General features: G+C 39.0%; 1 protein-coding gene across 5 annotated transcripts in view; it reads left to right on the forward strand.

Moving 5' to 3' along the window:
* PPP2R3A (protein phosphatase 2 regulatory subunit B''alpha) overlaps positions 1-19,024 on the forward strand; it is a 216,431-nt gene that overhangs the window by 33,231 nt on the left and 164,176 nt on the right. The window contains exon 2 of one of the 5 annotated variants that reach the window (XM_082624700.1): positions 18,262-18,355. The exons of the other annotated variants lie outside the window; for them this stretch is intronic. The gene's annotated coding sequence lies outside the window, so the exon portion shown is untranslated. The remainder of the gene's footprint in view (positions 1-18,261; positions 18,356-19,024) is intronic. 5 annotated transcript variants of the gene reach the window in all.

Raw genomic sequence — 19,024 nt, forward strand, 5'->3', positions numbered from 1 at the left:
ACCTCCATACTGTTCTCCATAGTGGCTGTACCAATTTACATTCCCGCCAACAGCATAGGAGGGTTCCCTTTTCTCCACACCGTCTCCAGCATTTATTGTTTGTAGTTTTTTTTTTTATTGGAGTGTAGCTGCTTTACAATATTGTGTTAGTTTACACTGTACAGCAAAGTGAATCAGCTATACATATACATATATCCCCTCTTTTTTTGGATTTCCTTCTCATTTAGGTCACCACAGAGCATTGAGTAGAGTCCCCTGTGCTATACAGTAGGTTCTCATTAGTTATCTATTTTATACATAGTATCAGTAGTGTATATATGTCAATCCTAATCTCCCAATTCATCCCACCCTGCCTCTCCACCTTGGTATCCGTACTTTTGTTCTCTATGTCTGTCTCTATTTCTGCTTTGTAAATAAGATCATCTATGCCAATTTCTTCAGATTCCACATATATACGTTAATATATGATATTTGTTTTTCTCTTTCTGACTTACTTCACTCTGTATGACAAAGTCTAGGTCCCTCCATGTCTCTACACATGACCCAATTTCATTCCTTTTTATGGCTGAGTAATATTGCATTGTATATATGTACATCTTCTTTGCCCATTCCTCTGTTGATGGACATTTAGCTTCCTTCCATGTCCTGGCTATTGTAAATAGTGCTGCAGTGAACATTGGGGTTCATGTATTTTTTTGAATTATGGTTTTCTCAGGGTATATGCCCAGTAGTGGGATTGCTGGGTCATATGGTAGTTCTATTTTTAGTTTTTTAAGGAATCTACATACTATTCTCCATAGTGGCTGTATCAATTTACATTCCCACCAACAATGCATGAGGGTTCCTTTTTCTCCACACCCTCTCCAGCATTTATTGTTTGTAGATTTTTTTGATGATGGCCATTCTGACCGGTGTGAGGTGATACCTCACTGTAGTTTTGATTTGCATTTCTCTAATAATTAGTGATGTTGTGCATCTTTTCATGTGCTTTTTTGGCCATCTGTATGTCTTCTTCGGAGAAGTGTTTTTAGATCCTCTGCCCATTTTTTTTTAAACAACTTTATTGGACTATAACTGCTTAACAATGGTGTGTTAGTTTCTGCTTTATAACAAAGTGAATCAGTTATACATATACATATGTTCCCATATCTCTTCCCTCTTGTGTCTCCCTCCCTCCCACCCTCCCTATCCCACCCCTCTAGGTGGTCACAAACCACCGAGCTGATCTCCCTGTGCTATGCGGCTACTTCCCACTAGCTATCTGTTTTATGTTTGGTAGTGTATATATGTCCATGCCACTCTCTCACTTTGTCACAGCTTACCCTTCCCCCTCCTCATATCCTCAGGTACATGCTCTAGTAGGTCTGTGTCTTTATTCCCGTCCTACCTCTAGGTTCTTCATGACCTTTTTTTTTTTCTTAGATTCCATATATATGTGTTAGAATACGGTATTTATTTTTCTCTTTTTGACTTACTTCACTCTGTATGGCAGACTCTAGGTCCATCCACCTCACTACAAATAACTCAATTTCGTTTCTCTTTATGGCTGAGTAATATTCCATTGTATATATGTGCCACATCTTCTTTATCCATTCATCTGTTGATGGACACTTAGGTTGCTTCCATGTCCTGGCTCTTGTAAATAGAGCTGCAATGAACATTTTGGTACATGACTCTTTTTGAATTATGGTTTTCTCAGGGTATATGCCCAGTAGCGGTATTGCTGGGTCATATGGTAGTTCTATTTGTAGTTTTTTAAGGAACCTCCATACTGTTCTCCATAGTGGCTGTATCACTTTACATTCCCACCAACAGTGCAAGAGTGTTCCCTTTTTTCCACACCCTCTCCAGCATTTATTGTTTCTAGATATTTTGATGATGGCCATTCTGACTGGTGTGAGATGATATCTCATTGTAGTTTTGATTTGCATTTCTCTAATGATTAATGATGTTGAGCATTCTTCCATGTGTTTGTTGGCATTCTGTATATCTTCTTTGGAGAAATGTCTATTTCGGTCTTCTGCCCACTTTTGGATTGGGTTGTTTGGTTTTTTTTGTTATTGAGCTTCATGAGCTGCTTGTAAATCGTGGAGATTAATCCTTTGTCAGTTGCCTCATTTGCAAATATTTTCTCCCATTCTGACGGTGGTCTTTTGGTCTTGTTTATGGTTTCCTTTGCTGTGCAAAAGCTTTGAAGTTTCTTTACATCCCATTTTATTTTTGTTTTTCTTTCCATTTCTCTAGGAGGTGGGTCAAAAAGGATCTTGCTGTGATTTATGTCATAGAGTGTTCTCCCTATGTTTTCCTCTAAGAGTTTTATAGTGCCTGGCCTTACATTTAGGTCTTTAATCCATTTTGAGTTTATTTTTGTGTATGGCGTTAGGGAGTGTTCTAATTTCATACTTTAACATGTAGCTGTCCAGTTTTCCCAGCACCACTTATTGAAGGGGCTGTCTTTTCTCCACTGTATATTCTTGCCTCCTTTATGAAAGATAAGGTGACCATATGTGTGTGTGTTTATCTCTGGGCTTTCTATTCTGTTCCATTGATCTATATTTCTGTTTTTGTGCCACTACCATACTGTCTTGATTACTGTAGCTTTGTAGTATAGTCTGAAGTCAGGGAGTCTGATTCCTCCATCTGCCTTTTCGTTCTCAAGATTGCTTTGGCTATTCGAGGTCTTCTGTGTTTCCATACAAATTGTGAAATTTTTTGTTCTAGTTCTGTGAAAAATGCCAGTGGTAGTTTGATAGGGATTGCATTGAATGTGTAGATTGCTTTGGGTAGTAGAGTCATTTTCACAATGTTGATTCTTCCAATGAAAGAGCATGGTATATCTCTCCATCTATTTGTATCATCTTTAATTTCTTTCATCAGTGTCTTATAATTTTCTGCATACAGGTCTTTTGTTTCCTTAGGTAGGTTTATTCCTAAATATTTTATTCTTTTTGTTGCAATGGTAAATGGGAGTGTTTCCTTGATTTCACTTTCAGATTTTTCATCATTAGTATATAGGAATGCCAGAGATTTCTGTACATTAATTTTGTATCCTGCTACTTTACCAAATTCATTGATTAGCTCTAGTAGTTTTCTGGTAGCATCTTTAGGATACTCTATGTATAGTATCATGTCATCTGCAAGCAGTGACAGCTTTACTTCTTCTTTCTGATTTGGATTCCTTTTATTTCTTTTTCTTCTCTGATTGCTTTGGCTAAAACTTCCAAAACTGTGTTGAATAAGAGTGGTGAGAGTGGGCAACCTTGTCTTGTTCCTGATCTTAGTGGAAATGGTTTCAGTTTTTCACCATTGAGGACAATGCTGGCTGTGGGTTTGTCATATATGGCCTTTATTATGTTGAGGAAAGTTCCCTCTATGCCGACTTTCTGGTGGGTTTTTATCATAAATGGGTGTTGAATTTTGTCGAAAGCTTTCCCTGCATCTACTGAGATGATCATATGGTTTTTCTCCTTCAGTTTGTTAATATGGTGTATCACGTTGATTGATTTGCGTATATTGAAGAATCCTTGCATTCCTGGAATAAACCCCACATGATCATGGAGTATGATCCTTTTAATGTGATGTTGGATTCTGTTTCCTAGTATTTTGTTAAGGATTTTTGCATCTATGTTCATCAGTGATATTGACCTGTAGATTTCTTTCTTTGTGACATCTTTGTCTGGTTTTGGTATCAGGGTGATGGTGGCCTCGTAGAATGAGTTTGGGAGTATTCCTCCCTCTGCTAAATTTTGGAAGAGTTTGAGAAGGATAGGTGTTAGCTCTTCTCTAAATGTTTGATAGAATTCGCCTGTGAAGCCATCTGGTCCTGGGCTTTTGTTTGTTGGAAGGTTTTTAATCACAGTTTCAATTTCAGTGCTTGTGATTGGTCTGTTCATATTTTCTATTTCTTCCTTGTTCAGTCTCGGCAGGTTGTGCATTTCTAAGAATTTGTCCATTTCTTCCAGGTTGTCCATTTTATTGGCATAGAGTTGCTTGTAGGTATCTCTCATGATCCTTTGTATTTCTGCAGTGTCAGTTGTTACTTCTCCTTTTTCATTTCTAATTCTATTGATTTGAGTCTTCTCCCTTTTTTTCTTGATGAGTCTGGCTAATGGTTTATCAATTTTGTTTATCTTCTCAAAGAACCAGCTTTTAGTTTTATTGATCTTTGATATCATTTCCTTCATTTCTTTTTCATTTCTTTCTGATCTTATCTTTATGATTTCTTTCCTTCTGCTAACTATGGGGTTTTTTTTTTTTTTGTTCTTCTTTCTCTAATTGCTTTAGGTGCAAGGTTAGGTTGTTTATTTGAGATGTTTCCTGTTTCTTAAAATAGGATTGTATTGCTATAAACTTCCCTCTGAGAACTGCTTTTGCTGCATCCCGTAGATTTTGGGTTGTCGTGTCTCCATTGTCATTTGTTTCTAGGTATTTTTTGATTTCCTCTTTGATTTCTTCAGTGATGACTTCATTATTAAGTAGTGTATTGTTTAGCCTCCATGTGTTTGTATTTTTTACAGATCTTTTCCTGTAATTGATATCTAGTCTCATAGCATTGTGGTCGGAAAAGATACTTGATTCAATTTCAGTTTTCTTAAGTTTACCAAGGCTAGATTTGTGACCCAAGATATGATCTATCCTGGAGAATGCTCCATGAGCACTTGAGAAAAATGTGTATTCTGTTGTTTTTGGATGGAATTTCCTATAAATATCAATTAAGTCCATCTTGTTTAATGTATCATTTAAAGCTTGCGTTTCCTTATTTATTTTCATTTTGGATGATCTGTCCATTGGTGAACGTGGGGTGTTAAAGTCCCCTACTATGATTGTGTTACTGTCGATTTCCCCTTTTATGGCTGTTAGTATTTGCCTTATGTATTGAGGTGCTCCTATGTTGGGTGCATAAATATTTACAATTGCTATATCTTCTTCTTGGATCGATCCCTTGATCATTATGTAGTGTCCTTCTTTGTCTATTGTAATAGTCTTTATTTTAAAGTCCATTTTGTCTGATATGAGAATTGCTACTCCAGCTTTCTTCTGATTTCTATTTGCATGGAATATCTTTTTCCATCCCCTCACTTTCAGTCTGGATGTGTCCCTAGGTCTGAAGTGGGTCTCTTGTAGACAGCATATATACGGGTCTTGTTTTTGTATCCATTCAGCCAGTCTGTGTCTTTTGGTGGGAGCATTTAATCCATTTACATTTAAGGTAATTATTGATATGTATGTTCCTATTCCCATTTTCTTAATTGTTTTGGGTTTGTTAATGTAGGTCTTTTCCTTCTCTTGTGTTTCTTGCCTACAGAAGGTCCTTTAGCATTTGTTGTAAAGCTGGTTTGGTGGTGCTGAACTCTCTCAGCTTTTGCTTGTCTGTAAAGGTTTTAATTTCTCCATCAAATCTGAATGAGATCCTTGCTGGGTAGAGTAATCTTGGTTGTAGGTTTTTCTCCTTCATCACTTTAACTATGTCCTGCCACTCCCTTCTGGCTTGCAGAGTTTCTGCTGAAAGATCAGCTGTTAACTTTATGGGGATTCCCTTGTGTGTTATTTGTTGTTTTTCCCTTGCTGCTTTTAATATGTTTTCTTTGTATTTAATTTTTGATAGTTTGATTAATGTGTGTCTTGGCATGTTTCTCCTTGGATTTATCCTGTATGGAACTCTCTGCTTCCTGGACTTGATGAACTATTTCCTTTACCATATTAGGGAAGTTTTCAACTATAATCTCTTCAAATATTTTCTCATTCCCTTTCTTTTTCTCTTCTTCTTCTGGGACCCCTATAATTTGAATGTTGTTGTGTTTAATGTTGTCTCAGAGGTCTCTGAGACTGTCCTCAGTTCTTTTCATTCTTTTCTCTTTCTTCTGCTCTGCAGTAGTTATTTCCACTATTTTATCTTCCAGGTCACTTATCCGTTCTTCTGCCTCAGTTATTCTGCTACTGATCCCTTCTAGAGTGTTTTTAATTTCTTTCATTGTGTTGTTCATCGTTGCTTGTTCCATCTTTAGTTCTACGTCCTTGTTAAACGTTTCTTGTATTTTCTCCATTCTATTTCCAAGATTTTGGATCTTGTTTACTATCATTATTCTGAATTCTTTTTCAGGTAGACTGCCTATTTCCTCTTCATTTGTTAGGTGTGGTGGGTTTTTATCTTGCTCCTTCATCTGCTGTGTGTTTTTCTGTCTTCTCATTTTACTTATCTTACTGTGTTTGGGGTCTCCTTTTCACGGGCTGCAGGTTCGTAGTTCCCGTTGTTTTTGGTATCTGTCCCCAGTGGCTAAGATTGGTTCAGTGGGTTGTGTAGGTTTCCTGGTGGAGGGGACTGCTGCCTGTGTTCTGGTGGATGAGGCTGGATCTTGTGTTTCTGGTGGGCAGGTCCATGTCTGGTGGTGTGTTTTGGGGTGTCTGTGGCCGTATTATGATTTTAGGCAGCCTCTCAGCTAATGGATGGGGTTGTGTTCCTCTCTTGCTAGCTGTTTGGCATAGGGTATCCAGCAGTGTAGCTTGCTGGTCATTGAGTGAAGCTGGGTGTTGGTGTTGAGATGGAGATCTCTGGGAGATTTTCGCCGTTTGATATTATGTGGAGCTGGGAGGTCTCTTGTGGACCAGTGTCCTGAAATTGGCTCTCCCACCTCAGTTGCACAGCCCTGACGCCTGGCTGGAGCACCAAGAGACTGTCCTCCACATGGCTCAGAATAAAAGGGAGAAAAAATAGAAAGAAAGAAAGAAAGTGGATAAAATAAAGTAAGATAATAAAATAAAGTTCTTAAAATAAAAAATTATTATTAAGAGAAAAAAATTTTTAAGTGAAAAAAAAAAAAAAAAACGGTCGGACAGAACCCTAGGACAGATGTTGAAAGCAAAGCTATACAGACAAAAATCTCACACAGAAGCATACACATACATACTCACAAAAAGAGGAAAAGGGGAAAAAATAGTCTATCTTGCTCCCCAAGTCCACCTCCTCAGTTTGGGATGATTCGTTGTCTTTTGAGGTATTACACAGATGCAGGGTACATCAAGTTGATTGTGGAGCTTTAATCCGCTGCTTCTGAGGCTGCTGGGAGAAATTTCCCTTTCTCTTCTTTGTTCGCACAGCTCCCGGGGCTCAGCTTTGGATTCGGCCCCGCCTCTGCGTGTAGGTCGCCGGAGGACGTCTGTTCTTCGCTCAGACAGGACGGGGTTAAAGGAGCCGCTGATTCGGGGGCTCTGGCTCCCTCAGGCCGCGGGGGAGGGAGGGGCACGGAGGCGGGGCGAGCGTGCGTCGGCGGAGGCCGGCGTGACGTTGCGTCAGCACGAGGCGCGCCCGTGCGTTCTCCCGGGGACGTTGTCTGTGGAGCCGGGGACCGTGGCGGTGGCGGGCAGCACAGGCTCCCGGGAGGGGAGGTGTGGAGAGTGACCTGCACTCGCACACAAGCTTCTTGGTGGCGGCAGCAGCAGCCTTAGCGTCCCACGCCCATCTCTGGGGTCCGTGCCTTTAGCCACGCCTCGCGCAATCTCTGGAGCTCCTTTAAGCAGTGCTCTTAATCCCCTCTCCTCATGCACCAGGAAACAGAGGCAAGAAAAAGTCTCTTGTCTCTTCGGCAGCTCCAAACTTTTCCCGGACTCTCTCCCGGCTAGGCATGGTGCACTAACCCCTTCAGGCTGTATTCACGCCGCCAACCCCAGTCCTCTCCCTGGGATCTAAGCTCCGAAGCCTGAGCCTCAGCTCCCAGCCCCGCCCGCCCCGGCGGGTGAGGAGAACAAGCCTCTCGGGCTGGTGAGTGGCGGTCAGCACCGATCGTCTGTGTGGGAATCTCTCTGCTTTGCCCTCCACACCCCTGTGGCTGCGGTCTCCTCCGCGGCTCTGAAGCTTTCCCCCTCCGCCACCCGCAGTCTCCGCCCGCGAAGGGGCTCCTAGTGTGTGGAAACCGTTTCTCCTTCACGGCTCCCTCCCACTGGTGCAGGTCCCGTCCGTATTCTTTTGTCTCTGTTTTTTCTTTTTTCTTTTGCCCTACCCAGGTATGTGGGGAGTTTCTTGCCTTTGGGGAGGTCTGAGGTCTTCTGCCAGCGTTCAGTAGGTGTTCTATAGGAGTTGTTCCACGTGTAGATGTATTTCGGATGTATCTGTGGGGAGGAAGGTGATGTCCGCGTCTTACTCTTCCGCCATCTTCTCCTAGCTCTTCTGCCCATTTTTTGATTGGGTTATTTGTTTGTTTTGATATTGAACTGCATGAGCTGCTTTTGTATTTTGGAGATTAATCCCTTGTCGGTTGCTTCATGTGCAAGTACTTTCTCCCATTCTGAGGGTTGTCTTTTTGTTTTGTTTCTGATTTCCTTTGCTGTGCTTTTAAAAGTTTTTAAGTTTAATTAGATCCCATTTGTTTTTTTATTTTTCCTCAGAGTTTTGTCCTTGACTCTTTTCTCACCTATGCAGGTTCAGTCTTGTCCACTCTGGTGGCTTTAAAACCTTTATCTGGTGCTTACTCCCAAGTCTTTATTTTCAACTCCTATCTCTACTGAATGGGAATTCAGTATATTCATCTGAATGGGAAATATGTCTCCTGGATGCCACCAAAATAACACATGCCTACAGCTGAGTCTGTCTCCCCTACACGCTTGCCCCTCAAGCCTTAGCACACAATAATCAGCCTCAGCCTCATTTTTACATCTCCCTAGAACCCATTTTTAAAAATTTGTTATCAAATATTACATATTCTCATATTTAAGGTGTCAATCCTTAAAAGACCTTTTGAAAGTATCAGTTTCTCCTCCCAACTAGGCCTGCTCCTCAGAGACAATGACTGCCAATTTTGTCTTAGCTATTTCTTCCATTATTTACCTTCATATTTATAAATGCATATATATTGCAACTTCATCATTAATTAATTTTAAACCTTATGTCTTGCTTTCCTGATATGAATTTCAGTTCTCTCACCCCTGTTCCACCACATTAACAAAATAAAAGGTAAAAATTATGTGAGCATCTCAACAGATGCAGAATAAATATTTAACAGAATTAAACCACCTTATGAATGGATTAAAGACCTAAATGTAAGACCAGACACTATAAAACTCTTAGAGGAAACATAGGCAGAACACCCTTTGACTTAAATCACAGCAAGATCTTTTTTGACCCACCTCCTAGAGTAATGGAAAGAAAATCAAAAATAAACAAATGGGATGTAATGAAACTTAAAAGCTCTTGCACAGCAAAGGAAACCATAAACAAGATGAAAAGACAACCTCAGAATGGGAGAGAATATTTGCAAATGAAGCAACTGACAAAGGATTAATCTCCAAAATACACAAGCAGCTCATGCAGCTCAATAACAAAAAAACAAACAACCCAATCCAAAAATGGGCAGAAGACCTAAACAGACATTTCTCCAAAGATATACAGATTGCCAAAAAACACATGAAAGGATGCTCAACATCACTAATCATTAGAGAAATGCAACTCAAAACCACAATGAGGTATCACCTCACACTGGTCAGAATGGCCATCATCAAAAAATCTACGAACAGTAAATGCTGGAGAGGGTGTGGAGAAAAGGGTACCCTCTTGCACTGTTGGTGGGAATGTAAATTGATACAGCCACTATGGATAACAGTATGGAGGCCCCTTAAAAAACTGAAAATAGAATTACCATATGACTCAGCAATCCCACTACTGGGCATATACCCTGAGAAAACCACAATTCAAAAAGAGTCCTGTACCAAAATGTTCATTGCAGCTCTATTTACAATAGCCAGGACATGGAAGCAACCTAAGTGTCCATCAACAGATGAATGGATAAAGAAGATGTGGCACATATAAACAATGGAATATTACTCAGCCATAAAGAGAAACGAAACTGAGTTATTTGTAGTGAGGTGGATGGACCTAGAGACTGTCATACAGAGTGAAGTAAGTCAGAAAGAGACAAATACCATATGCTAACGCACATATATGGAATCTAAAAGGACAGTACTGATGAACCTAATGGCAGGTAGGGCAGGAATAAAGATGCAGATGTAGAGAATGGTCTTGAGGACACGGTGGAGAGGGGAAGCTGGGCTGAAGTGAGGGAGTAGCGTTGACATATATACACTACCAAATGTAAAATGGATGGCTAGTGGGCAGCTGCTGCATAGCACAGGGAGATCAGCTCAATGCTTTGTGACCTAGAGGGGTGGGATAGGGAGGATGGGAGGGAGGCTCAAGATGGAGGGGATATGGAGATACATGTATACTTATAGTTGATTCACTTTGTTGTACAACAGAAACTAACACAACGTTGTAAAGCAATTATACTCCAGTAAAGATACATATTAAAAGAAAAAAAAGCTTATGAGATTTTTTAAAACTTAACAAACTAGAAATAGAAGAGAACTTTCTCAATCTGATAAAGGGTATCTACCAAAAACCCTGCAGCTATCATCATATTTAATGGTGAAAGACTTTTCCCTAATATCAGGTACAAGGCAAGGATGTTTGAACTCACCACTTCTATTCAATATTGTTCTGAAGATCCTAGCCAGTGCAGTAGTCAGTAAGGCAGTAAATATTGGAAAGGAAAAACTAATAACTCTGTAGTCTCAGACAATATGATTCTTTATATAGAAAATCCCAAGGAATTTATCCCTCAAATACTATAAGTGAATTTAGCCAGGTGGCAAGTGACAAAATCAATACACATAAGTCAAATGTATTTCTCTATACCAACAACAAACACAATGGAAAATGAAATTAACAGTACCATTTGTATTAGCATCAAAAAACATGAAATACTTGGGAATAAATTTAATGAAAGGCCTACAGACATTGCTTAGAGAAATAAAAGAGCATCTAAATAAATGGAGAGGTACACTACGTTCATGGATTGTGATGACTGGAGACTTGATATTGTTAAGGTCTCCATTGTTACCAAATGGAGATTTAGATTCAATGAAATTCCAATCAAAACCCCAGCAGGTTTTCTTTGTGAAAATTGGCACACTGATTCCAGTATTGATATGGAAATGCAGAGGACCTAGAATAGCTAAAACAGAAAGAAAAAAATGGAGGATTTACATTATTATTTTAAGGCTTACTATAAAACCACAATAATTATGACAGAATGGCACTGGTGTGTATAAAGACGAATAGAGAATCCAGAAATAAATCCATATAAATGGTAATTTGCTTTTCAGCAAAGGCTCCAACTTAATTCAGTGGGGACAGGATAGTCTTTTGAACAAGTGGTGCTGGGCGATGTTCAAACTCAGCTCATACCATACATAAAAATTAATTCAAAATAGATTGTAGACCTAAACATAAAACTTGAGACCCCCAGAAAAACCTTAAGAGAAAACATCCATGTCCTTAAGATAGGCAGGGATCTTAAGACAGGATACAAGTGTATTAACTATAAAAGAGAATTGGATTAGTAAAATTAGAATTAAAACCAAAAGCTACTGCTAAGAAAATGGAAAGGGAAGCCACAGACCAAGAGATAATATCTACATCTAAAATATGTAAATGAACTTTTAGAACTCAGTAGTCAAAGACAACCCAAAAGATTTGAATAGAAACTTCACAAAAAATGATACATATGAATTGCTAATAATAAGCATACGAAAAATGCTCAATATCATTAGTCGTCAGGGAAATGCAAATTAAAACCACAGTGGGATACCACTTCACACCTGCTAAAATGGGTAAAATTAAGGAAACTGACAAGTATCCAAAAGGTTGTAGAGCCACTAGAGCTCTCAGGTGTTGCTGATGAGAGCGTAAAATAGTAGAACCACTTTGGAAAACTATTTTACAGGTTTTTATAAAATTAAAGTACACTTCTCATGACTCAGTATTTCCATTGTTAATTACCCAAAAGAAATGAACGTGTATTCACAAAAAGACTTTTACTTGAAGGTTCACAGCAGTTTTAATTCATAATAGTCCAAACTAGAAACAACCCAGATGTCCATTAACTGAATAGATAAGACAAATTTGGGTATATTTAATTATATATCAATAGAATATCTACTAAGCAGTAAAAAGGTATAAACAAATTATGCATTCAATAACATGGATGAATCTCAGAACCATTGTTCGAAGTGAGAGAAGCCAGACAAAAAAGTATACATCTCGTGATCACATTCATGTGAAGATCTAGAACTGGCAAAATGAATGTATCGTGATAGGACTCAGATCAGCAGTTGTCAGATATTGCAGCATAGGAGAACTGATTGGGAAAGGGCACAGGAATAGTTTTAGGGTGATGTAAATGTCCTTTCTTTTTTAGGACAGTGGCTACTACACAATATGAACATTTTTACTGTATGTAAATTATACACCAGTAAAGCTGATTTAAAATAAAAGTGAGGCGCTGAAGAGCTGAGAGGAAGCTCTCTGTTTTAGAGTAGGATTTGTCAATTAGTGGGCTTCATGTAAGGTGATCATGTGGATATCCAATCTCCAGAAAAGGATTCTTTAATCCATAATGGGGGCTGGGAGCTGGAGGTAATAAGCCTGGTTTCTGTTGACCTGGACTTGGGCAGGGGAAAGGGGGCTGGTGGACTTAATCAGAAAGTAGACTTTTACTCAACTTTAAGTCCTTTACCACCCTCTCCTTCATATACAGCCCTGGGGTTGATGCTTTTCTGGTTCAGTTTTTTTCACCAGCAAATAAGATTCCTGTCTTAGCAGGATGAAGGAGGGATGATTTTCTGGGTTTATGGAGTAGTGGTGGGGAGAACTCTAACTATTCCTTTGCAGACTTTCAAGCAGTCCCCTGTGTTCAGTCCTCTACCCTAGCCCATCTTCTGTGGCACTTGGTACCTCCTAACCTGGGCCTTTGGGGATTGTGCAGGGAGAATTGGTTTGTTTGCCATTAGTATCCCTTCCTCCTCTACTCTGCAAAGTCATTGACGATTCTGCGGCTGTTTTCTATTTTCCTATACAGTGATTTGGGGTTACAGGTGTCACTTAGGTTCTTTGAAGACAGAGTTTACATTCCTATTTTTGTTCTTACTGTTTGGAGGAGGACCTTAGAACTGTAAAATCCATACTGTACATTTTCAACTTCAGCAATACGAAACTCCTGCTAAGTCTCCAAACACACAAGGTTTTTTCATCTCTCTGTACCTTTGTAGAATTCCTTTTTGCTTATAAGGTCCCGTTGAATTTCTTCTTCACCTGCTAAGGCTTTTATCTTTCAAAATCCAGTTCTCCCTCCTAACTTTTCTTGTTGGCTGCCTCTGTACCTTTATTTCACAAGAAATCCACTTCATCAGGAAGTTTACTCTGGAGGAATACCAGGAGCCACTGGAAAGTACTTGTTAGAGTAATCATACACTGATTAAAGTGAAAGTGATAGGAAGTGTTGAATGAACTCTGAAATTGCATATGAACCACTTAGATAGAAATTGGGAAAACAGACCCTGGCCCATTGCAGGGATGAAAGAAACAGGGAAGATGAAAGCCTTGGGGGAGGTGGGCAGGCAGTGTGCAACAAGACCAGAGGAGGAATAAATGTAAACATTCAATATTTATTTTATTTTATTTTTTTGGCTGCATCAGGTCTTAGTTGCAGCACGTGGGATCTTCGTTGAGGCACGCAGGGTCTTTCATTGCGGCATGGGCTTTTCTCTAGTTGCGGCGTGCGGGTTTTCTCTCTCTAGTTGTGGCACGTGGGCTCCGGATCACGTGGGCTCTGTAGTTTGCAGCACGTGGGCTCTCTAGTTGGGGCACGTGGGCTCAGTAGTTGTGGCGCGTGGGCTTAGTTGCCCAATGGCACGTGGGATCTTAGTTCCTGACCAGGGATCAAACCCGCATCCCCTGCATTGGAAGGCGATTCCTTACCACTGGACCACCAGGGAAGTCCCATAAACATTCACAATATAAACTCTAGTTTCCCTTTCTGCTTTCTACCCCTGATACACATGTTTAGACCGATATTTCATCAAGTTGAAGATTGTAAAACACTCATTGCATGTGCCATTAAGAAAGAAAAAACTCAAACTATTGATACAATGCTTTCTTATCATTTAGAACTTTTTTACTTATTAGAAGAGTTCTTTTCACAGATATCTTTTAGACAGATATTTTGAATTATACATAACTCTTGGGCATACATAGTCTTTGGGACTATGCCATAGTCTTTGGGATTTTTTTTTTTTTTGAAATCTCACTTGCCAAGGTTACCAGTGACCTTCACATTGGCAAAGCCAGTGGGTAATTTTTGTTTTTCCTTGACCTCTCAGCAGCATCCAACACTAGTGACCTCCGTTTTGAAAGTTTCTCCTTCAGCATCCTTGAAATTGCTTCTTGGGATCCCTCTAAGAATTCTGTTCTTCTCTTTAACCCAGAAATGTCAGTGATCCTCAGCCCAGAGCCCTTCTCACTTTATGCACTCACCCTGAGTGACCTCTCAGGGCTGCCTCTCCAACCCAGATCTTGCTGCTGACCTGCAGGTTTTTATGTTCACATTTCATGCAGTCATTACCACTTGGATGTTCCACAGGTACCTCTTCAAACAACACATTCAGAATAAAACTCTTCATCTTTTCTATGGCCACCTCCCATAAAACAAAAACAAAAAATCTGTGTTGGAAGTGACAACATTAGTCCCCCAATACCCAAGCGAGAAACCCAAGATTCCTCCCTCTTACTCTCTCCTCCTTTTCTGTGAATTCTTTCTCACTATCTAATCAGTGCCCTCCTCTTTGTTAATTACTGCCACCTTCCTGGTTTCGGGTCTCACCACTTCTTGCATGGATTATTACATTGAATTAAATTGATTTCCATGCCTCCACTCAGCTACTAGAGTGGTCTTTCTCAAACATAAACCTCATCATGTTACTTCCCAGCCTAAATGTCTTTGTTTCTTTTTGCATAGTTTTCCAAATAAAGTTCAGACTGCTTAGCTTAGCACACGAGACAGTCTGTGGTCCAGTTCCTGCTGCTGCTCTCTGGTTTCCTCCCCTCTTGCATGTCTGTACACTCCCTCCAGTGAAATCAGCTGGAACTATCATAGTTCTGAACTCACTGTGCCATGTTAGGCCTCTGAGCCTTCACATGTCTGTCTCTCTCTGCCTAGAGTATTCTTTCTTTCCTTTTTGTCTAACTAATTCTCATCAATCCCTCAAAATGAGGTATATACATCCCTTATTTGGGGAAGCCTTTCCTGACTCTTAGATCTGATTTAAATACTCTCTTTCAAAATGGACAAAGGGCATGAAGAAAGGCTTTGTGAATGAACAACACAAAATGCCTACTAGGTAAATAAAAAGATGTTCAGGCTCAGATTAAAACAATGTACTTCATTTATTCACCTATCAAATTGGCAAAGATTTAAGGAGTGGTATCACTCAAGGAGAACGTGGGGAGATGGGCCCACTCCTACACTGACATTGGAAGTATAAATTTGCCATTTTTCTGGAGGGCAGAAAATGGATGTATATATCTATTTATCTAAGAACCATTAAAAAGTATATGCATACACATACACCCCTTTTGACTCAGCATTCTCCTCCTTGCAATATATCCTAAGAAAATAACTTTTTTTGGTAAAACATATTTTCACAAGAAAAATTTCAGGATGTTCATTCATAAAAATATTAAGTGGTTATTTCTGAATGGTAATTTGAGTAATTAAAGTGTTTTTCTAACTTTTCTGAGAAGAACATGTATTAATTGTGAGAGCAAAACAGGGGAAAACAGAAGCCCCACCCTAGTGCTCCTGATACCCTGCTTTGCTTGCCTCCCTTATTGCCCTCATTAAACAGTGAGTGTGCTGAGGGCTATCACCATGAATTATTCAGTATCATCCCACCAGCACCTTGGCTCAGAGTAGAAAATGCTGGATGAGTCAGTTTTACCAGTAACAGCTAACAGTTATTGAGCATTTCCTGTGTCTTGGGCATTGTTCTAAGCATTTGACATATTAACCTCATTCTCATGAGATGGGTACTATTATTATCTCTGTTTTGCAGGTGACAGGCTGACAAAAGTTAACCAACTTCTGTAAGACCACACTGCTGTAAGCAGCAGGGTTGGGATTCAAACCCATGCAGACTGGTTTTTACTAGTGACACAAGATAGCATCGTGGTTTGAGTTAGATTGTATCTCTGATTGAGAATAGTTGGATTAGATTCCATGTCTAGGAATCCAGCCAGACAATTGGGCATCAGTTGAATCGTGGTCTAAATAAAAAGGCAGAATTTGACACCCACAGATGTGAACCAAATACCAGGGAAGTAATCTTCATTTCTTTGGCCTTAAAAAAAAAAAAACTCAAATCATTTTAGACTGTAAACTTCTCATTGAAATTGGTATCACCCCTTGGGATTTAACTTTGTTATATGTTCCCTCTCTCTGCTATTCATGTCCCTTCAAAACTTAAAGACCTAAATTTTTTTTTTTTTTTATGGCTGTGTTGGGTCTTCGTTTCTGTGTGAGGGCTCTTTAACTCTTCTTCCCACCACTTCTCTTTCTCAGTAAGATTACTTATGACAAGTTCATCAAATTTTATTTTTAAAACCTATCAATCTTCATTTTTACCATATCTTCTCTTTTTTTCTTCATATTTTCTTTTAAAGTCTCAGAATTTCTGAAAGCTGCATTCCTATTATCTGGAACTGTACTGAATAATATGATGGCCACTAGCCATATGTGGCTTTCTAAGTTAAAATTAATCAAAATTAATTTGAATAGGCAAAAGATTTAAACAGCGCTTCTCCAGGGAGATATGGGGCTGGTCAGTAAGCACAGGAGAAGATGTTCAACATCATTAGCCATGTAGATGTAGGTTAAAGCCCCAATGAGATAACACTACACACTATTAGAAAGGCTAAAATAGAAAATACTGACAATCACAGATGTTGAAGAGGATGAAGAGGATGTGGAATCAACCATATCTCTCATACATTACTGGTGGGAATGTAAAATGGTATAGCCACTCTGGTAAACAGTTTGGCAGTTTCTTATAAAAATACACTTAATGTTCAACCCAACAATCAGACTTGTAAATAACCTGTGGTTAATTATCATAGAGAAATGAAAAACATGTTCACACAAAAACCTGCACACTAATACTCACAGCAGCTTTATTTGTAATAACCAAAACTGCAAACAACATAAATATCCTTTAATAGGTGAATGGGCAGACAAGCTGTGGTATATCCATACAATAAACTCAGCAATAAAAAGGAATGAACTGTTGATACATGCAGTAAAGTGAATGACTCTCAAAATCATTGTGTTCAGTGAGAGAAGCCAATCTCAAAAGCTTACACACTGTGTGATGCCACACGTAAAACATTCTTGAAATGACAAAATCATAATGATGGAGAACAGATCAGTGGTCTGTTGACTGTATGACTACAAAAGGGTAGTATGTGGGGTTTTGAGGGATGATGGGGTAGTTCTGTATCCTAATTGTGGTGGTACTTACTATAAAAGGAAGGGAAGAAGGAAAGAAAAGAAGTGATTCATGTAAAACTGGTGGTATCCAAATAAGCTCTGTTAATAGTCAATTTCCTGGTTTTGGTCACTGTGCTGTGGTGATATAGGATGTTACCATTCAAGGAAACTGGGGGAAGGGTACACAGGAACTCTCTATATTATTTTTGTAACTTCTATGTGAGTCTACAACAATTTCAAATTTAAAATTTTTTAAATAAAGTTACAATTCAGTGCTTCAGTTACACCAGCCACGTTTTAAGTACTCAGCAGTCCCATGTGGCTAATGGCAGCCATATCAGTGCAGATATGGAATGTTTCCATCAATGCAGAAAGTCTTATTAGACAGCACTGGTCTAAAAGCATACATCTGACTCTGGCCAGTGTTCTCTCCTCCTTGACTATTTCAGATTCTAATATCACATGAATACTTTCTTGTATTTTCTGTCATGTTACTTTATCAACTTGTTGTTTTGCTTATTTTCTAACCTAGAGAAATACTTCTCCTTACTTTCTCAAACTTCATGTCAATTTAGGAATTTATTTGACATGGGTTTTAATAGGTATCTGGATATTTAAATTTTCTAACAGTTCTGCATTTTGCTTCTGGACCAGTTTTATCACCTGTATTAAGATATAGTCCTGGGACTTCCCTGGCAGTCCAATGGTTAGGACTCCGTGCTTCCACTGCGGGGGGCATGGGTTTGGTCCCTGGTCAGGGAACTAAGATCCCGAATGCTGCACTGCGCAGCCAAAAAAAAAAAGGTTAAAAAAAAAAGCTCTCATACAGTTATTCTAATACACTTTCTTGACAGTATCCATTGTATTTTCCTTCTCTTTTATCCTTACCCAAAAGCTTTTTCAAAATCTTGGATTTCTGAAAAGGTGCATAGTTTTTCGTGTTTGGTGCTGTTTCTTCCCTGTCTTCTGGATGTACATCTTTTGAAAAGGTAATTCCTTCAATTGCCATGTTCTAGTCTTTTGTCCCATAACACTTATTCCTCTTTGGCACCTTTGTATTTTCACTTAGAAATTAATGGGTACTCACTTTATTGTGGAACTTTACTATGGAACTTTATACTTGAGCTTCATCCACCCTGCAGGATACTTAGCTTTATAGTTTTATATGAGCCACCATCTGGGATTTGAAGGCAAGGCAGTAGAGGATGAAACAACAGCTCAAGATCCATTCACATAACAACAAAGTTGAGACACTGAAGGAAAAAAAAGAATAGGGGTAATTCACCTGAAGAAAGCCACAAAAAAAGAAAAGGAAAGGAATATTGGAATTAAGATTTATATATTTGTGGAAGGAAGATCTGAATATTATAATGATATCAGTGTTCCTTCAAAATCATTCATAAGTTTACTGCAATTATAATCAAATTCCTATAGGATTTTTCTTAAAACTTGACAAGGCAGAAACTCATCTGGAAGACCATCAAAGAATATTTGAAGCGTAAAAAAGAATCATAATTAGAAATATGAGAGAAAAAAAACAGGTAGTAAAACTTAATAAGACAACAGTAATTATGATAGTGTAGGCTTGGCATAAAAACAGAGTAATAATCATTGAATCTAAAGAGCCAGGAAATAATACCCTAAACAGTATAAGAATT

The sequence above is a fragment of the Mesoplodon mirus genome, assembly GCF_964341445.2.
Source record: "Mesoplodon mirus genome assembly, chromosome: 6".
Taxonomy (NCBI): Eukaryota; Metazoa; Chordata; class Mammalia; order Artiodactyla; family Ziphiidae; genus Mesoplodon; species Mesoplodon mirus.